General features: G+C 48.3%; 1 protein-coding gene across 3 annotated transcripts in view; it reads right to left on the reverse strand.

Moving 5' to 3' along the window:
• The window catches only part of PRPSAP2 (phosphoribosyl pyrophosphate synthetase associated protein 2), a 47,589-nt gene extending 44,852 nt beyond the window's left edge, over positions 1-2,737 (reverse strand). For 2 of the 3 annotated variants that reach the window (XM_043583286.1, XM_043583284.1), the window contains exon 1: positions 2,600-2,736. The gene's annotated coding sequence lies outside the window, so the exon portion shown is untranslated. Of the gene's footprint in view, positions 1-2,599 lie in introns of all 3 variants that reach the window. The other variant, XM_043583287.1, reaches the window with a different exon arrangement.
• Between the last annotated feature and the right edge of the window lie 17,261 nt (positions 2,738-19,998).

The following is a 19,998-nucleotide window of genomic DNA, read 5'->3' on the forward strand; positions in this document are numbered from 1 at the left end:
TTCTCTTCCCCAGGATGCTTCCTGCAGCCTTTCGTTATTGGTCACAGTTTGAACGCCCTTCACCACTGACTGTGGTCTCTTAAGTCCTAAGTCTTCTGACATCAGGTTTCTAGAACCAAAACCCACCACCATCAGAATGGCACAGGTAGGGGCATCCATTTGGAAATTGGTTCTCGACAGTCACATTCTGCGCCTACGCACGGCCCAAGATGTTCGAACTTAAGGGCTGTTGCTAGCTTGGGTTCTCCTTTTCCCTACTGGCAATTCAAGTTGTACTCTTTACCAAGCTTCAAAAGAGTGAGTTTTAGAGATTATCCTCAGAAACATAATCACCAGGCTGGGGCCTGGCAGAAGGCTCGTTACCACAAAGCTTTAGCGTGAAATGGAAAAAGCGAAGACAGCACTCTCATTCTCCCTGCTCAGCTGCTTTTACGTTTATCCTAAATTTGCCCCAGAACGTGTGAGGATTATTTATAACACAGATGAAAACACGTCCTTTTCCGAGGCTCTCAGTACCTTTCGAAAAGCAAACCCTACTCCTCTCTGAATGAGCCTGGACCATCTATGAAGTCGCCTGAATGAATCCACGCTGAAAGACCGCTCGCTTTGGATGTGGCCAGCAGTCCGTCCTTCCAAAACCACTTTTCCGCGTTTCAGATGAGGAAGGCTTGCCTTAAAAGTGTGATGCGTTCCCTCCAAAAGCATCCGCTGCGAACACCTCCTATCTAAAGACGCCGGAGTAAGCGTGAAATCCCGGGCTTGCCTTCCGTGGTCACTAGCGACCCGTTCTTGGGTAGGTGGCTTGGCCCTTCCCTTCCTGACAACAGAGATGGATGTTTGGGAAGATCAGCTTCCCCCACCAGTACCGAAGGTCCAGGACAGCAGAGATTTTTTTTTTTTTTCCCCACCATTATATTCTCTGCTGTATATCCAGTGCCTACTACCTGGCACATGGGGGCGCAACGGTGTTTGCCAAAGTAACAAACAGTTGTTGAAGAAAGCCTGACCTCACTGAGTCGCAACAATTAACAAATGGTACTCAAAGCAGTCTGCAAACTAAAAAGCATCATAAGATGCAAACAATTATTATTTTTATTGCTGACGTCCCTCGCTCAAAAACAACTGCTTTTTATATCAGTACTGAAGAGAATTAGGGCAAAACCTAAGCCGAATTAATCTTCCGTGTCTCCGTGATCCCAGGCTCTTTGCCCGTCTCTCCAGCAGCACGTTTTCTTACAGCTAACGCTGTTTTCTAAGTGCTCTGAATTCTTACGGCAACTCAAGAAAGCAGGTACTCGAAGTGGACCCATTTTACACGTGGGGAAATGAGGCCGGAGATTAAGAAACGTGCTCAAGGCTGCGCGGCTTCTAAGCAGCTGACGACAGCTGAGTTTCAGTCTGACTTGTAGCAGACAGTTGCATGCAACAGCACAGAAAATGATGATACTCCCATGCTGAATTCAGCATCACAGCAGAATCAGACAAACACCCAGATTTTTTTAAATGTCTAGACAGGCCTTGTTTGAAATACAATTTATACCAGGTGTTGAAGAAAGAACACAACACATCACTTTTAGTATTTCCCCTTTTGGTCATTTGTACCAGGGCAAGAAAAGAGCAAGCCATATATGTTCAATGATGGTCACTGCAGGATTTCTTTTAAGAGCAACACTGGACAGATAGAAAGCATCCATAATGGGGTAATTAAGTAAAATTCGGAAATATATAGTCAACATAATGAAAACGGTAAATATCCAGGACTCCGTACAGTGCTTATGTTAAGTGAATAAGCGCAGAATTTCATCTCTGCTAATCAAAACTGGGTTATCATGGTATAGACCGGGTCAGGGTAGGAACACGGGCAGGAAGAAGGGTAGGATTTAGCGGAGTTCAATGATGTGGCTGAATTATTTTTATTTGCTCATTTAAATCTTCTAAGCGTAAGAAATCACACTTCTTCATGCTCCAAATCCCCAGTCTGCATTTCCTTATTCTTTATAAAAGCTAAACACCCAAACTGCGCCAATATTAAAATAAAGGGGGAAAACCCCTATCGTCAATGCAATATGCTGGGGAAAAAACATTTTTAAACTCAAATAGTATCTAAAAATCACATCGAGGTCCTCCCTCAACCTCTGCTGGGTGAGCTCTGGGTGGAAAAAAAAAAAAAAAACAACCGGCCAGAGAAGAACAGAAATGGTCCGCGACTAGCAAGGCCAGTCAACTTAGAATCAGGGGCTGTGTCAGACCAGGGGCCGGAGATGGCTGGGTTGGAGGCTCGTTTTCTGAGCCGCCGGTCCCGTAATTAGGGCTCGACTCCCCAAGGCGCCCGGAGCTGGGTCACCCGGGGCCGCGCGCCGGGCCCGAGCCCCGCGGGCCCCGCGAAGGAGAGGAGGGAGGGAGGGAGGGAGGAGGGGGCGGCTGCGGGCGCGAGCCCGGGGTCGCCCCGCCGTATCCCCCCGCCCAGCCGCCGCCCCGGGACCGCGCGACCCGTCCGCCAGCCGGCGCCGCGGGGCTCCCCGCCCCTTGCACCTGCGCCCCGCACTGCCGGAGCCCGCCGGTCCGCGCCGCCACTCGTCGCTGGCTCCCGCCCGCCTACCTGGCCCCGACCCCAGCCCCGGCCCCGCCGCAGCCTCGGCTGCCGAAGGAAGAAAGCGCCGGCTCTCCAGACGGCTTCTCTAGGAGCAAAATGGCGACTCCATGCGCAAGAACGGCGTCCACGGCGACTGCGAGGCCTGTGGGCGGGGCAGAGGGCGGGGCCGGGAGCCGGGATTGCGGAGGCACCTGGCCCGCGGGCCGTGGGCGGGGCCCACCCGAGGGGAGGAGCGGGGAGGGAGGGCGGGGGAGGTGCAGGCTAGAGAGGTGGGGCCATGCTGGCAAGAGGGGCGGGGAGGTGGACGGGGCTGAGCCTCTTTGGACCCCTGGGATGCGGCGGCTGTGAAAGCAAAGGTGTGGAATTACAAATGTCTGGGTTCAAGTCTTTAGTGGCTTGTAACCTTGGGCAAAGTCGCTTCACCTCTCTGAGCCTCAATTTCCTCATCCGAAAAATGAAAATGACAGTAGCATCTATCTCATAGGGTTATGAGGATTAAGTGAGATAACACCTTAAGAGCTTTGTAGCTCAGTTCCTGCCATGCAGTAAACAATCAGTTGGTATCATTATTTCCTTTGTTGACCTGTCTTCTTTGATATTTTTTATTTTTTTTAATTTTCTTTTTTTTGAAGTTTATTTATTTTTGAGAGAGACAGAGACAGCATGCGAATGCGTTCAGGCAGAGAGAGAGGGAGGCACAGAATCTGAAGCAGGCTGCAGGCTCCCAGCTGTCAGCACAGAGCCCGACGTGGGGCTCGAACTCATGAGCTGTGAGATCATGACCTGAGCTGAAGTCGGACGCCCAGGCGCCACCCAGGCGCCCCTCTTTTATATCTTTTAAATGTTTGTTTTTATTTTGGAGAGAGAGAGACAGACAGAGGATCCGAAGCAGGCTCCTCGCTGACAGCAGAGAACCCGATGCAGGGCTCGTGAGATCATGACCTGAGCCAAAGTCAGTCACTTAACTGACTGAGCCACCCAGGCACCCCAACCTTTCTTCTTTTATTTTGTAAAGGAATTGGTGCTTTTGGTATCCATTGCCTGAATTCTTTATAATCTAAATATAACCATATTTATATGGTTTATTTTAATTTTAAATATAATAATAGCAAATGCAGGGGCATCCGGGTAGTTCAGTCATGAAGTTCTGACTCTTGATCTCAGCTCAGGTCTTGATCTCAGCGTCCTGATTTCAAGCCCTGCATTGGGCTCTGCACTGGGTATGAAGCCTACCTAAACAAACAAACAAACAAACAAAGCAAATACATATGTAGCACTTACCCTGTATCAAAACAAGCCTTCTTAAGTCCTTACCATATATTAACCATAATGTATTTAGTCCTCACAAGGGCGTGAAGTAGACATTATTGTCTTCTCCATTTTAATACCTATGGGAACTGAAACACCCACACTGAATGACTTGACAAATGACTAAGTGGACGAGAATTGCCATCCAGGAGGCCTGGCACCAAACTCTGCATTATGCTGATCCCTGTACCACATTGCATCTCTAATTCTGCTTTGGATTTTTCACAAGCGTGAGGCATGAAATCAGTCATTAAAGGTTGGGCAGCTAGCCAGAAGCAGCCAGGCTCTTAGTTTACAATTGGGGAATACAAGCATCTCGATTTATGAGTTATAAATTGTGTGATCCTTCATGAAATGGCGTTAAGACATTTCCTTTGCCTGACAACTTTACAGGGACATACTTCCTGCAAAGGGCGCGACCCGTGAGCCCACTGAAACATTCGCGGGACAAAACTGAGTCCTCTTCCAGCAGCCCATCGTTGGGTTTTCGTCACTTCTCTTGCGCTGCAATCTAACCCTTGCCCAACCTCACCTGCCTGCTTCGACCAGCCGCATGGGATCCACCTTTCACGTCACATGTCGCGGTACGAATGGATCGGACCAATCGGGACAGCTCATCCCTCTCAGCTCACTGATTCGCTCCAAGGATAGGCCGCTGAGCCAATGGGAGCCCAAGAGACACAAGCCGGAGCCGCGTGGGTAACTGTGGCGGGTGGCTCGCTTCTTGCTCTGCTTGTCAGGATACCTAGAGGGGAACCACCGGGAAAAAAATGCTGATGGAGGAACAGAGCGGGAGGGAGATAGACGGGCCCAGTCGAGTTTAGGCTGAGCCTGAAGTCTGTAGTTCCCTGGATTTTCATTTATGGGAACCAGTAAGTTTCTCCCCTCCACCCTCTTAAGCCAGCGTGAATTGGGTTTCTATCATTCTCAGGGGCCTGCGTGATCTCCCCCTGCTTCTGTATTGTTTTTTCTCACCAGCCTGGTCCACCCTCTCCGCACTATAGGGTCCTTGCACGTGCTGTTTCTGCCTCCCAGAAGGCACTTCCTCCTGCAGTCCTCTCCCCCTGCTTCTCAACACGACTGTCATTTTCAAGCCTTCCCCAAACCGTCCCCTCCCCAACCAAAAAACCTATTTCGTGTACTTTTCCTTCACTAAGCCTATCACGATTGCCAATTATTGCTAAGCATGCATTTACTTGAATGATTATTTCATAAATATCCCTATCCTAGGCCCCATAGCCTGTAAGCCCCATGCGGGCAGGCCGTTTGTGTCTTCTGCTGACCAGTATTTCCCAGTACCCAGAACAGTGTCGAACACAGGTATGGTACTCAAGAAATGTCTCTAAAATGGGTGACCTGAGACTTAGCCCCCTGGTAGAAAGGAGTTGGGCAATAGTACAGAATTACATAGTATTTGCACAACACAAAGAGAAGGTTCTGGAAATTTTACAGATCCGCTTTCCTGAGCCAAGTATGGGCTGCTCCCGCATAGCATTGCTTCCAGGCTTCCAGTGAAATGGCTAGTTTCTCTTCAGTTCCCCTCACTGCAGGCACCTAGCTTCCAGTTTCCCTTGTCCATCTGCCTTCCATTCTCCAAAGACTCTTTTGAAAGCCCTGGGAGCTGATGTCTCATCTCCCATTCTCATTATCCTTGGGGTTTAGGCCATGGGAGTCAGCTGTGGTGGACATCCGGCCCAGATGACCTACCAGTGACTGCAGCCCCAGTCACCACCTGACGGCAATTGTACTCGAGACCCTCGAGCGAGAATCACCCAGCTGAGCCCAATCAATCCACAGAACATTGAACGATAACAATCAACTTTTGTATTAAGTCATTGAGTTTGGAGATGTCTTCTTACACAGCTATGGGTAATGAGAGAGAAAGGAGCAGAGCCAGAACTTGAAGACCGTTGTTGGGGATGCCTGGGTGGCTCAATCGGTTAAGCGGCCGACTTCGGCTCAGGTCATGGTCTCGCGGTCCGTGAGTTCGAGCCCCGCGTCGGGCTCTGTGCTGACCGCTCAGAGCCTGGAGCCTGTTTCGGATTCTGTGTCTCCCTCTCTCTGACCCTCCCCCCCATTCATGCTCTGTCTCAAAAATAAATAAATGTTAAAAAAAATTTTATGAAGACCATAGTTGGGCTCCTGGTGGCTCAGTTGGTTAAGTCCCAGACTTTGGCTCAGGTCATGATCTCACAGTTTGTGGGTTCAAGCCCCACATCGGGCTCTGTGCTGTCAGCTCAGAGCCTGCTTCAGATTCTGTGTCTCCCTCTCATGCGCATGCTCTCACTCTCTCTCAAAAATAAGCATTAAAAAAAAAATTTAAAGGCCATGGTCACTTCCACCCTAATGCAGTTTTGGGCTAGTGTATTGCTAAGCCTTGATAATCCCTTGCACAGTTGGACGTTTACTGAGTCTGTTGTATTACAGAAGTGATCAGCTTGCCTGCATCACATTGTTGACCACATTCAAGGGCTGAACTGTTGCACGTAAAATATGAATCAAGACACCCACACCTAAAACATTCCCCCTCAAACTTTTTTATTTTTTTAATGAAACTCTTTTTTAAAGGGAGAGGAAACTTGCTATCGTTTTGGAGAAGTTTTTCAGCAGAGTGGTATAGCAGAAAATACAGGCGTCTCCAAATACATGTTGAAATGAGAACTCAGGGACTTGACCATCAGTCACTAAAACCAGGGTCTGCCTCCTGCCCCCTCATTGCAGAAATGACCCCCAACGGAGAGGTGAGGGCACCTCTCTGAGCCTCAGTTTGCTCACCTGAAAAATGGATACTAACTACGATTAGTGGCCGTATGGGGATTCCGGGTAGGGAATGACTTCTCCGAGGGATCCAGGACTAAGAGGCCACCAGAGGAAGCTCTCTGGCAGCTGTCTCTCCACTCTTGCATCGCTGGCCATCGGTGGCTTTGTTTCTTCCCCAAGTGGAGGAGGATGGCAGCTGGCCTGGCTGTGGAAGGCAGCAGGGACCAGGGGCCTGCTCGCTAGTCAAGGGAACTTTGTAAGTTTCCATCATTGAACCCTTTCCCTCATCCTCTGGATTTTCTCCTTTTTCTGGTCCCCCTCCCCCCCAAAATGAAAAAAAACTTCATTATCTTTCATGATTATTAATATTTACATGTAAAAAAAAATCCAAACACACAAAGAGAAAAAAGTAAAAAGATATTTGCCATTATCTCACCATGGACAGATGATCACACCGACATTTTTTTAATCTCCCTTTTTCACTTAACAATTTATTGCAGACATAGTTCACGTTAATGAACTTAAGTCAAGGTCATCATCATGTGTACCGTGGACTAAACAGCACAGACTTGGCAGCGAAAGACAAATATCCTACGACTTCACTCATCTGAGGACTTTAAGACGCAAAACAGATGAACATAAGGGAAGGGAAGAAAAAGAATTTAAAAACAGGGAGGGGGACAAAACAGAAGAGACTCTTAAATATAGAGAACAAACTGAGGGTTACGGGAGGGGTTGTGGGAGGGGGGATGGGCCCAATGGGGAGGGGTGCTAAGGAATCTACTCCTGAAATCATTGTTGCACTAGATTCTAAGTAACTTGGATGTAAGTTAAAAAATAATAATAAATTAAAAAAAAAAAAAACCAGCATAGACTTGGGACCCAGTCAGCCTACGTCTAAAGTCCTTCTCCTCTGCGATCTTCACCCTTCCATACCTGCTTCCTCAGCTGTGAGAGGGGAATGATCACAGCGGCTGCCTCATAGGGTTGTCGTGGTGACCAAGTGAGTTATTACCTGGCACGCTGTTGCCAACCACTTTCTGTTCGCTGCACTTCCTCTGCACTACGGTGATACGGTTGGACTGTGCCGGTCTTAACCCGTCTCTAAATCTGAGCACTTTTCATTAAGATACACAAGCTGTCTTGGCACCTCTGCCCGAGTGTTTTCTCACAGTCAATTACTCGAGGTAAACTTGTTGGTCCAAGGGTATGCAGTTTTTCAAATTTTGTCCCCAAGAAACTTTGTGCGAATTCACATTCTCGCCAAAAACAGGAGGAGTGTCCATTTCTCCTCATCCCCGCTCACACCGAGCACTATCATTTTTGGGTTTTGTTTTTTTACTTGGTCCAGTGGATTGTCAATGTTTCCTGGGCTTTTAAAATTACTCATCCGCATCAAGCTGCCCGTAGCTCCCCTGGCCACCTTGCTAGCTGACCTTCAGCTCCGTGCGTTCACTCCACAAATATTGATTGAGTACCTACCATGTGCCAGGCCCAGTTAGAGAGCTGGGCTGCAGCAGAGAATGACAAATCACCTACCTCATGAGATGGCCAAGGAGTAGGCGAGCCACTGCATGCTAAGTGTTTAGCAACTGCCTGCTTTAGCACCCGGGAAGCTATACTATATAGGTGAGACCTTTATAAATAAACACAGAATATACATTTTGTAAATGTATAAATGATATTGCATCACTGTATATATAACATTCATTATCATTATACATAAAACGATAATATCAAGTATTATCATTATCATGTTTAGCCACAGGACCTAAGAAGTCACTTCTCTCTCTCCCTCAGTCTGCTCATCTATAAATGTCTGCCCGGGGCGCCTGGGTGGCGCAGTCGGTTAGGCGTCCGACTTCAGCCAGGTCACGATCTCGCAGTCCTTGGGTTCAAGCCCCGCGTCAGGCTCTGGGCTGATGGCTCGGAGCCTGGAGCCTGTTTCCGACCCCTCTCTCTCTGCCCCTCCCCCGTTCATGCTCTGTCTCTCTCTGTCCCCAAAATAAATAAAAACCGTTGAAAAAAATATATATAAATGTCTGCCCAAGAGAATTTTAAAGGGTTGTTTTGGGGGTTTGGTTTATTTATTTTGAGCGAGAGAGGGGCGCAGGGTGCGCAGGGGAGAGGCAGAGAGAGAGAGAGGGAAAGAGAGAATCCCAAACAGGCTCCACACTCTCAGCACAGAATCCGACTCACGAACCGTGAGATCAAGACCTGAGCTGGAATCAGGAGTTGGATGCTTAACTGACTGAGCCACCCAAGTGCCCCCAAAACAGTTGTTTAAACACATACTTGCATACAAATGTGAAAAGCAGGGGTTCTTAAACTGGAATGCCTATCTTAATCAACTGGAGAGATTGTGAAAACACAGAATGCCGGGCCCAGCCCCAGAGTTGCTGATTCAATGAGGTCTGGTGGAACCTGAGCCTCTGCATTTCTAACAAGTGTCCATGGGCTCTCGATGCCTCCGTCCAGCAGTCATGCTCTGACGGCCACTCTCTGGGAGCTCTAAGGATGAAGGAGAGAGTGGATATTGATGAGCTAGTAGCCGTTCCCATCACAGATGGGAAGGGGCCCTGAACCGTGTCCCACAAAGGAGCGCTCACAGCATTAAGACCTTCCAAGGCTTTGCTTTTGCACACTTCCTCCACATCCTCTATATAAATGTATGAAAATGCATCCACATATCATGGAAAATTAAACTCTTTGCTATAAAATAAAAAATTTGGAAGGGTGTTTTATGATGGTGCTTCTGAAATCATTTGGCCATAGGTGAGTCCCTCAACCTCTGACTGACTGATTTCTAAGCAATCAGCGTTCATCTTACTTTATGGGAAATCCTTACAAAGTGAGAAAATCTAAGCCCCGTGTTTTCCACCGTCCTGAAAATTGTATGGACATTAGATTTTTTTTTTAATTTTTTTTTCAACGTTTATTTATTTTTGGGACAGAGAGAGACAGAGCATGAACAGGGGAGGGGCAGAGAGAGAGGGAGACACAGAATCGGAAACAGGTTCCAGGCTCTGAGCCATCAGCCCAGAGCCTGACGCGGGGCTCAAACTCACAGACCGCGAGATCGTGACCTGGCTGAAGTCGGACGCTCAACCGACTGCGCCACCCAGGCGCCCCATGGACATTAGATTTAATGATGAAGAGGTTGAGTCTAATGTTACACTTTGTGGACCTTTAATTAAACATTTATTGGGGCACCTGGATGGCTCAGTCAGTTGAGCGTTGACTTCGGCTCAGGTCATGATCTCATGGTTCATGGCTTCGAGCCCCGTGTCGGGTTCTGTGCTAACAGCTTGCTCAGAGCCTGGGGCCTGCTTCGGATTCTGTGTCTCCTTCTCTCTCTGCCCCTCCCCTGTTAGCTCTCTGTCTCTCTCTGTCTCTCAAAAATAATTAAACATTTTAAAAAATTTAATAAAAACACATTTATTAATATTGGTTTTGCAGGGCTTTAAAAAATGTTTTGGATGCAATAAAAAAAAATTAGGTCTTAGGGCGCCTGGGTGGCTCAATCAGTTGAGCATCAGACTTCAGCTCAGGGAAGGATCCCACAGTTCAGGGGTTCAAGCCCCACAAGGGACTCGCTGCTGTCAGCACAGAGTCTGCTTGGATCCTCTGTCCCCCCTCTCTCTGCCCCTCCCCTGCTCTCTCACTCTCTCTCTTAAAAATAAATAAACATAAAAAAATCTAGGTCTCAAATATAAATGAAAGCCCTTGAAATAGTCCTAATCCCTAGGCTTGGTGCCAAAGAAGTTTGCCAAACAAAATGGAAGCTCTCCTGAAGATTCTGGACATGGACCCTGGAGAGACTCCCCCACCTGGAAATCACTGCAGGGCTGTCACAGGGGAGGGAGCAGCTGGGCCCTGTTCCTCACCCAGGCTCCAAACGGAGTCAGGGCAGGAACGGCCAGGAAACAGGTTTCGTCTCAGCCTCAGGAAGCTGGTCAGAGCTGCCAGCACAGGGCCTGTCCTGACCGGGGAGGAGCCACTGGGAATGGCAACAGAGACACCTCTGTAGGTTAGGATGGGCTGGGTTCTGCTGCAGCAACAAATGAGCCCCAAATCATCATTGGTCATATCAACAAAGAGTTCTTTCTGACGCCATGTGTCCACCGTGGGTCATCTAGAAGCTCTAATCCATGTGGCCCAAGCTCCCGCCAGCCTGAAGCCACAACCCCCACGCGGGCCACTGTCCCCCTCCCAGTGGAGAGAAAAAAGAGATCTGTCGCTAATCGTGCATCAACTGTTACCGCTTCTGCTGGGAAATAACATGTGTCACTTCTCCTCACGTTGGACAAAGGTACTCTCCTTGACCAAGTTCTCCTCAGGCTCCTCTGAGTTCTCTTTCGACTAGGGCATGACTTTTGGATTTCTGTGCTCCTCTTTGGATTTCTGTGCTCCTCTTTCCATTGTCCAATTTGGGCAAGGATCCTGCTGAGTCGGTCTAGCCAGAATCCGCCCTCCTCCCATCACCTCCTTATCTTATGAGGTGGGTTACCTCATCTTTCTTTGGGGGGGGCATGGAAAGAACAGATGAGTTCATTGGTGCTTATCAGAAAATTCCTGGGGCACCTGGGTGGCTCAGCTGGTTAAGCGTCCAACTATTTCAGCTCAGGGCATGATCTCATGGTTCGTGAGTTCAAGCCCCACATCAGGCTCTGTGCTGACAGTGCAGAGCCTGCTTGGGATTCTCTCGCTCTCCCTCTCTCTTTGCCCCTCCTCCACTTGCGCTCTCTCAAAATAAATAAACATTTAAAAATCTTAAGTTTTCTGGCATGTGGTATTATCTTTCGGTTATGTAAGATAATCTCCTTTAAAGAGGTGCATGCTTAAGTATTTACAGGTGAAAAGTTACAAGACCACAGGAGTGGGTTTCAGGTGAGGACTGACCATCAAACTCACTGCACCCAACAGCTCACCCAGCCCCTTAGAAAAGATATGGAACAGGAAAAGTGGACTTCACAAACAGCCTTCTTTTGTCCTTAATTTTTGCAATGAACAATGTTCTAGCTGTAGGCAACATCAACAAAGGGAAGCCACTGGCTCTGGGGTCCCTTGCTAGGCAAGTTGCCCTGTAAAGGTTAAGAGGCTCCTTCCTATTCTTCCGTAAAGCTACAGTCAATTACACGTTATGCCAGGAATAACAATACACACACACACACACACACACACACACACACACACACACACACACACACACACACACACAAACTACCTTCAACCCGCCCCCTCCCTCCCAAAAGGGAAACTTTCCCACATAAGCAAATTGTCCTAGATTCCACTTCAGTCAAGTTTTGTGCCAGAGACCAGATGAGTCCAGGCCCCCATTTTTCTCTCCCCGCCACTCGCTTTTCATCCTTAGTGTTGCTTCCACTCGTAGACAGCTCGTCAGACGGTGGTTAACAGCTTCTGGAGCTGTCTCCTTCCAGAAAGACATTCAGCAGCCTCTGCCCTCGCATTCGCCGCAAAAGTCCCAGGCTCACTCTGATTGGACAGGCTCGGTCACAGTCCCACCCCTGAGCCAATCAGTTAAGCCAGGGAATATTAGCCCTGATTGGCCTACCCTGAGTCACATGCCCCACACCTGGATCTAGGGTGGAGTCAGCAGGGGCAAAGAGCCCTAGGAATGGAGGCGGGGGAGGGGACGACTGGGTGTGGCTGGATTCTGGAAGGTGGGGTTAGAGGCAGCTGTCGGAGATGAGAGCCGAGAGGGAGTTGACTTGGTGACCAGGTCCCAACTCACTTCAGAGGACATTTGGATCTTAGTTGGTTCTGAGTACTTCTTCAACCTGTAGGTCCCCACAGTGATTTTTTTGGACACGGTGTGCGCTTGGCTGGTTGGCCGGATTTTTTTTTCTTCTCCCCCAAGTATTAATTAACCTGTTTTCCTCGCGCTCAGCCCAGCCCATGTCTGGAACGAGCACTGGCTGGGTGTCGTAGTTCACAAAGTGACCACGAGGTGGAGATAGAGAGGCGAGAAACCTGTCGCTAGTCTTCGGTTTTTGTTTACTTCCTAGTGAAGTATAAAATACATATAGAAAAGTGCATCTTACAGATTCAGTTCAATGAATTCTCACAAACAGAGAAAATGAATGTAACCAGCATTCGATCATCTCAAGAGGCAGAATATGATCAACACCTCGGGAGCCTCCCTCTTGCCTTCTGCCAACCCACTCCTCCCTCCGCGTGCAAAGATCACCACTGTCCTGACTCACAGAGCTCTCTGTTCATCAATCTTTGTTTTGTCATCTACACCCATACAGTCATACCGTATGTGCTCCGTTGGGTCTGGCCTTTTCATTCAACATTCGTTTGTGAGCTTTATCCATGTTGTCATGTGTAGTTGTATTTTTTTTTTTTAATGTTTGTTTATTTTTGAGAGACAGAGTGTCAGTGGGGGAGGGCAGAAAGAGAGAGACACAGAATCGGAAGCAGGCTCCAGGCTCTGAGCTGTCAGCACAGAACCCGATCTGCGCTTGAACTCAAGAACTGTGAGATCGTGGCCTGAGCCAAAGTCAGACACTTAACGGACTGAGCCACCCAGGCGCCCCAGTTTTATTTTATTTTTTTGTCAAGTAAATGCTACCCCCAAAGAGGGACTCCAAATCACAACCCCGAGATCAAGAGTCACATGCTCCACCGAGTGAGCCACCCAGACACCCCTGTAGTTGTATTTTTGAATGAACACAGTTCATTATGGTTCTGTAGTTCCCACATCGCTTGTCCTTTCTGTTGTTGATGGGCGTTCGGGTAATTTCCGGTTTGGGGCCATTACGCGTAGCGCTGTTATGAACCTGACTTCACGGAGATTATATGTATTTTGTTGGGTGTATACCTGTGAATGAGATTGTTGGACCGTTGGTTATATAAATATTTGTTTAGCATTGGCAGCTACTGCCAAGCTGCCTCCAACACAGTTGAGCTGATTTACATGCTCATCGGTGGTGCAACAGTGTTCCAGTTTCACAGGTATTTTCTGTCTTTTCCACTGTGGCCATTCAAATCCGTTAGGCTTTTTTTTTTTTTTTACTTTATTTGTTTAAGAGAAAGAGAGACCGCGGGGGAGGGGCAGGCACAGAGGGAGAGAGAGAGAGAATCCCAAGCAGGCTCTGCACTGTCAGCGCTGAACCCGGACACGGGGCTCGATCCCTCGAACCACGAGATCAAGACCTAAGCCAAAATCAAGTCGGACATTTAACCGACTGAGCCAACCGAGGCGCCCCTGAACAGCTTTATTAGGTATAGCTGATATACTGTAACGTTCACAAGTCAATGATCTTTGGTAAATTTGTGGAGTTGTGTAATCGCCACCGTGAACCAAGTAGCGAAAATTTCCTTCACTCCAAAAAGATCTCTCATGTCCTTTTTAGCTTGGGTTTTAACCTCCTTGTTTTCAACAGCCTTAGGCATGTCCTTGGTTCCAGGCACTTGGCTAAGCATGTCAGTGATTTTAAAAATCAGTAAGACCTGGTCCTTGCAGCCTAGGGAGAGACAGACATGGAATCCAATTACCGTGATTCAGGGCAAGCACAGAGCACCATGGCATGTGTAGTGACCCAGAAAAGGTTGAGGGATCCCGATTGCACCTGGTGGGGATGACAGGGAAGGAGAATCAGCTTGGCCACCACCTGGGGGAAAATGTCCCTCCAAAGAAGAGCTCAGCTTTCCGGGCCTTGCTTGGTGAACTTTCCCAACCAGGGGCTTGATTAGGGGACTCTGCCCTTTATACCCACAGCTTTCTGGGTTTCAGCTCAAGTCCGCCTCCCCCACTAGACCGAGAGCTCTTAAGGACGAGGGTCTTGGCTCACTCTTTCACTGTTACAATGTCTAGCACATAGTAGGTGCTTGTATTAGCTTCGTGGGCTGCCATAACAAAATACCACAAACTGGGGGGCCTGAAACAACAGAAATTTATTCTTTTATGGTTCTGGAGGCTCAAAGTCAGAAGTCAAGGTGTGGGCAGGGTCCCTCTCCCTCTGAAGTCTCTAAGGCAGAATCCTTCTTGGCCTTTTTTTTTTTTTTTTTAACAACAATAACAACAACCAGAAAATGATTTATGTGTAACACAGCCCAGTCTCCATCACTTGAGCAAGCATAGAGGTAGAAAAGAGTCACACTGAAGCATCATGTGGCTTAAGGCAGAACTTTATGCCTCCCCAAACAGCAAGCCCGTCTCCTCCCAGAGAGCCATCCCAGAGCCAACCGAACACACAAACAGGCAAGCCCAGAATGAACTTGGGCCCAGGCCTCCGCACGTCTCGCCCTCCCCACCGCCCTCCGAGCTTCCTTGGCTGCAGCCTTCCACCCTCCCAGCCCAACCAGGCCAGCCCCCAGCTTCTGTGATTGCTGGCAGTCCTCCGTTATCCTTGACTTGTAATACCTGTCTCCAACCTCCGCCTTGTCTTCAACGACGTGGGAAACAAAGGCAAAAGAAAAAAAAATATGCGTACCATTTACAGCCCATTGACAAGTCCTTGAGACAGGCAGAGTGGCCTTCCTCTGGGAGCTCAGCTGCCTCGATGATGACACTTTGCTAAGGGCAAAAGGCAATCCTAGCTTAACATTACCCTGACCTCCAGGATCCTATAGGTCTACTTTAACACATAAAAATTCCTTTGGTGGGGGGTCCCTAGGTGGCCCGGTCGGTTGAGCCTCTGAATCTTGAATTTGGCTCAGGTCACGATCTCATGGTTTGTAGAATCCGGCCTCACGCCCGGCTCTGCGTTAACAGCGTGGAGCCTGGGATTCACGGTCTCCCCCTCACTCTGCCTCCCCTCTACTTGCGCACGTGCACTCTGTCTCCCGATCTCTCTCTCTAAATACATAAATAAATAAGCATTTAAAAAATTCCTGTGGGGGGCAGCTGGGTGGCTCAGTACTTGAGCGTCTGACTTTGGCTCAGGTCACGATCTCAGTGTGTTCATGAGTCTCGACCCTGCGTCGGGCTCCGTGCCATCAGCACAGAGGATCCTCTGCTGGGGATCCTCTGTCTCCCTTTCGCTCTGCACCTACCCCACTTATGCTTTCTCTCTCTCAAAATAAATAAATAAACTTTAAACAATTTCATTTGGAAAATTCCTTTATCTCTACCCCCCAAGATATATGCTGGCAATCATCCGCCAAGCGTATGGCCCACTGATATCCGTCTGAAGGGTCTCATGACTAAGGCTGTATTAGACAATAACGAACAACCTTTTCCTAACGACACCTAGGCCTCTCAAGGTCCCAGAAACCCTGCTTCCGAATTCCTTGGAGACTTAACGCTATCCCTAACCCCCTCCCAACTTAAAAGTGTATAATCAGTCTCTTCTCACAACCCCAGTGCAGCTCTTTCTGCCCACGGGTCCTGTCCTGTTGCTTTAATAAAATCAGCTTTTTGTACTGAAGACGTTTCAAAAATTCTTTCTTTTCCATTTTCTCTGAACCCCAGCATTGCCACATCAGTCCTCACAAGGCATTTTCACGCTTGTGTCTTTGCATCCTTCTCTTCTTCTGAGGACACCAGCAATATTGACTTTAGGGCTCCCACCATCCCAGTATGACTTCATCTTAACTTAGAACACCTGTATCCTGAGGTTCCAGTTGGACATGAATTTGTGTGCGTGTGTGTGTGTGTGTGTGTGTGTGTGTGTGTGTGAGGGAGCACTATTCAACCCAATAGAGCACTCAACAGGACTCTTCTGGAAATCCTATTCTGCATGCTCTGAGCTGATGCTCCCCCAGGAACTTGCTGCTGAGTCTGGTGTGACAGTCACTTTAGTGGGGTTGGGGAGGGGACTGTTCCAGGAAGCTGTCAGACCATATGTCCTGCTCACAATGGTTTTCTGGATGTTCAGTCTGTTTTCTCCTAGAATCATTCCCCCAGTCCTGCTTCCAGACCAGCTCCCCATGGACGGCCAGGCCCTGGACGCAGTAAGTTACTACATCCGCCTTCTGTCTCTCTCTCTCTTTTTTCTTTACTTCAAACATTAAAAAAATATGCAAATAGTGCATGGTGATTTTTATAAACTAAAAAAACCAATTGTTTTCCTTTTAACTCAAACATTTCGTTGCGTATTAAATAATACATGATGATATTTTTTAAACGTTTAAAAGTTTTTCATTTCTGGGGCGCCTGGGTGGCACAGTCGGTTAAGCGTCCGACTTCAGCCAGGTCACGATCTCTCGGTCCGGGAGTTCGAGCCCCGCGTCAGGCTCTGGGCTGATGGCTCAGAGCCTGGAGCCTGTTTCTGATTCTGTGTCTCCCTCTCTCTCTGCCCCTCCCCCGTTCATGCTCTGTCTCTCTCTGTCCCAAAAATAAATAAACGTTGAAAAAAAAATTTTTTTAAGTTTTTCATTTCTTTCCCTTTTCATTTCAAACATTTAAAAAATACACAAATTATTCATGGTGATTTTTTTTAACTGTTTCAAAAATTTATAGATTGCAGACAAATAGCACAAAGAGTTAGCCAGCTGCTGACCTGGGTATCTGTCCTTCCCTTCTTTGTATTTAAAAAAAATTTTTTTTAATGTTGTTATTTATTTTTGAGAGAGAGAGAGAGAGAGAGACAGAGTGCCAGCAGGGGAGGGGCAGAGAGAGAGAGGGAGACACAGAATCTGAAGCAGGCTCCAGGCTCTGAGCTGTCAGCACAGACCCAACGTAGGGCTTGAGCTCGCAAACTATGAACTGTGAATTGCGAGATCATGACCTGAGCTGAACTCAGACGCCTCACTGACTGAGCCACCCAGGCGCCCCTGTCTTCCCCTTCTTAAATCTCCTGATTTTCAGCTGGTCAGCTGGTCACCTGGAAGAGAGACTATATTTCCCACTTTTCTGCTTCCCTGTGGCTAGGGTGGCCATGTGACTAACTTCTGGCCAATGGATGAGACATAAGTGTTACATGACAGTTTCTGGGAAGTTTTCTGAAAAGACAGCTCAAGGGTGCCCATCCTTGCTCCCCCCCCCCCAAACACACACTTAGAAATGGGATGTGGAGGCGCCTGGGTGGCTCAGTCAGTTACACATTTGACTTTGGCTCAGGTCATGATCTTACAGCCTGTGGGTTTGAGCCCACATCGGGCTCTGTGCTCAGAGCTTGGAGCCTGTTTCAGATTCTGTGACTCCCTCTCTCTCTGCTCCTCCCCCCGCCCCCTCTCAAAAATAAAGAAACATTAAAAAAAAATTAAAAAATAGGATGTGGTGCTGGAGTGCCTTCTTGGAGCATGAGGACAGGGACATACCCTAGGGATGGGAAAACAGAAAGCTAAGTCAGCCTGAATCATCATTGTCTGTGGAGACACCATGGCAACCCTGGGCTGTCCACGCTCAGACTTATATGCATAAGAGAAACCAACTTCTTTCTTTCTTTTCTTTTTTTTTTTTTTAAGATTTTATTTTGAAGCAATCTCTCCACCCAAGCTGGGGCTCGAACTCACAACCCCGAGATCAAGTCGCGTGCTCTACTGACGGAGCCAGCCAGGCACCCCACGGGTGTCATCTTCTATCTTGTTCAAGCGTTTGTGTTTATTTCCTGTGGCCGCTGTAACAAATGGGTGGCTTAAAGCAACACGCATTTATCACCTCACAGTTTTGGAGGCGGGAAGCTTGAGATCAGTAGGGCTGGGCCAGAATCAAGGAGTCACCAGGGCCTCAGTCCCTCCAGAGGCTTTAAAGGAGAATTTGCTCCTCGCCTCTTCCGGGTTCCAGCCTTCCTCTGGTTGTGACTAGATCATTCCAATCTCCGCCTCCATCTACGCTGCCTTCTCTGTGTGCGCCTCAACTCCCCCTCTGCTTCCTGGCCTACGAGGAGGAAATCCTTATCTCAAGACCGTTAACTTAATTACGTTTGTGAAGACCCTTTCCCCGAATAAGGTAATACTTCCAAGGTTCCGGGGATTAAGACTTGATAGCTAGCGTTTGGGGGCCGTGGTCCGGCCAACTACGCCACTGTTATTCATGTCCCTAGTACTTAGCACTGAAACAAAATCCTAGGAAACAGAGAAGGAGGCCTGTGAAAGAGTGTTCTGGGCACCATTATTGGTTACAGCAAAAATGATGCAAATGACTGTAGGGATCAGCTGATAACAGGAGAACGGACAAAGAAACTGCGGCCTGGTATCATGGGATCTTACGGAGCAGTGAAGTAATGAAAGGCAGCCGCTGCTACCTTTATCAACGTGGGGTAAATCAGTGGCAGAAGTGTAGACTGAGCTCTGTGCTGGAGGTTGAGGGTCAGGAGAAAACTGGACCGAGCCCTTCCCCATAGGAGTCTGCACTCCAGGGATGGACGGATCAAGAACTAAGCACGGCAACGCAGTGATTACACAATAGCCGCGTGCCCTGGGACCTCTGGTTGTGCTGCAGAAGAGTCAGCCCCAACTGGGAACTCAGGGAAAGCTTCACTGAGAAGGCTATTGAAGGATACCTAGGTTCGCGCCAGGTGGGCATGAGGGAAGGGCATTCAAAGCGGAGGGAGGGCCAGGTGCAAAGGCTTGGTGTATGAGAAGAGTGAAGGGAGAGAAGCCGGTGCAGTCAGGGTGCTGTCAGACTCAGGAGACAGGAATCCTGACAATAAAGGGGACTTATGGGGTCAAGTGAAATGAGCTTCAGGAGGGGTTTGATCAAGCTCTGCCATTTTGTCTGCTCTGCCCTTCTTCCTTACAATGGCTTCCTCCCTGACTGCCAGCAGTCACCAGGGCGACAACCTTCCTCATGCAATCCGGGGTGCAAAGGTGTTTCTGCAACCATGGGTAACGGTCCTGAGCTCAGCACCAAGTGGACTACCTCCAAATCATCCCGGTGAGCAACTAATCTTTGTGTGCTGTGCACTTCCCTTCCCGACCCATTCATTCTCCACCCTTCTCTCCGCATTGTTCTGAATCCTGGTAACTACATAGGTAAACAGAAGCCAATGTGATCACATTTTTAGTTTGAAGTTCCCCTTCTTTCCACATCTGATTTCTTTTATTATTTTTTAAATGTTTATTTATTTTTGAGAGAGGGAGAGAGACAGAGCACGAGTGGGGGAGGGGCAGAGAGAGCAAGGGAGACACAGAATCGGAAGCAGGCTCCAGGCTCCGAGCTATCAGCCCAGAGCCCAACATGGGGCTCAAACCCATGAACCATGAGATCATGACCTGAGCGAAAGTCAGACGCTTAACCAACTCAGCCACCCTGATGCCCCTTCGTATCCGATTTAAAAGACAACTACACAGAGGCACCTGGCTGGCTCAGTCAGAAGAGTGTGGAACTCATGATCTCAAGGTTGTGAGTTTGAGCCCCACGTCGGGTATAGAGGTTAGTGAAAAAGAAAGAAATATAAAAAAAGACAACCACATAAAGCAAT

The sequence above is a fragment of the Prionailurus bengalensis genome, chromosome E1, assembly GCF_016509475.1.
Source record: "Prionailurus bengalensis isolate Pbe53 chromosome E1, Fcat_Pben_1.1_paternal_pri, whole genome shotgun sequence".
NCBI lineage: Eukaryota > Metazoa > Chordata > Mammalia > Carnivora > Felidae > Prionailurus > Prionailurus bengalensis.